The sequence below is a fragment of the Myotis brandtii genome, unplaced genomic scaffold, assembly GCF_000412655.1.
Source record: "Myotis brandtii unplaced genomic scaffold, ASM41265v1 scaffold902, whole genome shotgun sequence".
NCBI lineage: Eukaryota > Metazoa > Chordata > Mammalia > Chiroptera > Vespertilionidae > Myotis > Myotis brandtii.
The window spans coordinates 1533051-1535232 of NW_005371709.1; the positions used below are offsets into that span (position 1 = coordinate 1533051).

The 2182-nt window shown below is 38.5% G+C and overlaps 1 protein-coding gene across 1 annotated transcript in view; it reads left to right on the forward strand.

Moving 5' to 3' along the window:
• HPSE2 (heparanase 2 (inactive)) overlaps positions 1-2182 on the forward strand; it is a 530799-nt gene that overhangs the window by 195562 nt on the left and 333055 nt on the right. The gene's annotated exons all lie outside the window — the stretch shown is intronic.

Genomic DNA, 2182 nt, shown 5'->3' on the forward strand with positions numbered 1-2182 from the left:
CCCAATATATGGTCTATCTTTGAAAATGCCCTGTGTGCACTTGAGAAGAATGTATATTCTGTACCTTTGGGGTGAAATGTTCGGAAGATGTCAATTAATTCCATCTGATCTAGTTAGTCAGTTAGGATTGATGTTTCTTTGCTGATTTTTTGTTTAGAGGATTTATCCAATGGTGTCAATGGGGTAGTAAAGTCCCCTACTCTGACTGTATTGCTGTCAATCTCTCCCTTGATATCTTCCAGAAGTTTTTTTTTTAATATATTTGGGTGCTCCTGTATTGGGTGCATGTATGTTTACCAGAGTTATATCCTCTTGTTGAATTGCTCCCTTTAGTATTATGAAGTGGCCTTCCTTATCTCTTATTATGGCCTTCACGTTGAGGTCTGATTTGTCAGATATAAGTATTGCTATCCCACCTTTTTTTTTCATTTCCATTCGCTTGAAAATTTTTTCCCCATTCCTTCATTATCAGTCTGTGTGAGTCCTTTGTTCTGAGGTGGGTCTCTTGTAGACAGCAGATATATGGGCCATGTTTTCTTATTCATTCAGCTACCTATGTCTTTTGTTTGGAGCATTTAATCCATTTACATTTAAGGTTATTATTGATAGGTACTTGTTTGTCACCATTTTTATTCTTTATGCCTGTGTTCCTTCTACCCTTCCTATTTCTTCTTTTTACAGCAGTCCCTTTAGCATTTCTTGCATTGCTGGTTTGGTGGTAATAAACTCCCTTAGCCCTTTTTTGGTCTGTGAAGCTTCTGATTTCACCTTTAGTTTTGAATGACAGCCTTGCTGGGTATAGTATTCTTGGATTCAGTCCCTTGCTTTGCATCACTTTGTATATTTCATTCCATTTCCTTCTGGCCTGATGTGTTTCTGTTGAGAAATCAGTTGATAGTCTGATGAGAGATCCCTTGTAGGTAACTTTCTGGCTCTCTCTGGCAGCTTTTAAGATTCTTACTTTGTCATTGGTGTTTGGCAATTTAATTATGATGTGTCTTGGTGTCAGTCTTTTTGGTTTCATCTTGTTTTGGACTCTGTGTATTTCTTGGACTTGTGTGGGTTTTTCTTCCCAATATCAGGGAAGTTTTCTGTCATTATTTCTTCAAACAGGTTTTCTATTCTTTGCTCAGTTTCCTCTCCTTCTGACCCCCCTATTATGTGGATGTTGTTTTGTTTTTTGTTGTCCCACAGCTCCCTTAGGTTCTCTTCCTGTTTTTTAAGTTTTTTGTTTTTTTTCCAGTTGCTGCTCTTCTTGGGTGTTTTTTCCAACCTTGTCTTCTAGCTCACTGATGCGGTCCTCAGCTTCTTCTAGTCTGCTGTTGATGCTTTCTGTTGTGTTCTTTATTGCAGCTACACATGTTGAATTTGTTTTCCTCCTTTTCAGTGTCCTTATGACCATTGCTCTGAATTCTTTCTCTGACAAATTGCTTGCCTCCATTTCCTTTACTTCCTTTTCCAGTGATTCCTCCTTTTCTTTCATATGAGGGCTGTTTATTTTTCTTCTCATTTTCACTCTTCTCTACTGCGTTGACCAAAAGGCACAAAATGCAACTCAATAAGACACAACATGGAACAAAAAACAAATGTATTCATGATACCAATAACTCCAAATAAAGGTGACCACCAGAGAAAAGAGACTTAGGGGAGAGAAAACTGTGCAAAAATGATATTGAGAAAAGGGAAAAGGTAAGAGAGAACAGAAAAAGAAGAAAAAAGAAGGGGAAAGAAATATACATATATGGGGAGAAAACTCCACAAAACCAACAGCTAATCCAAAAAAAATGCAAACAACAACCACCTAGAAAAAAAGGAGGGGAGCTGAATCTGAAGAGGCAGAGCTTATTTCTAGAAGGTAAGGTAAAGGCATTAAATGATTGGGGGAATGGCCATGATTCAGTATAGAGGAGGTAGAAAGAAAATCCTATATAATAAAAGTATAATATGCAAATTGTCCCCTTGACTTGGATTTCGACTGGGAGTTTGACCAGGGGGCAGGGCCAGTTGGACAACCTCCTGCGTCCCCTCACCCCGGCTGGCCCAGCGTGATCGGCCCCGATTGAGGTGGGCCAGCTGGACCGCACCTGTGCATGAATTCATGCACCAGGCCTGTAGTGAGTATATAAGAAGAAAAGTAAAAAACAAAATACTCAAAAAATAATTTTAAAAATAATAAAAATAT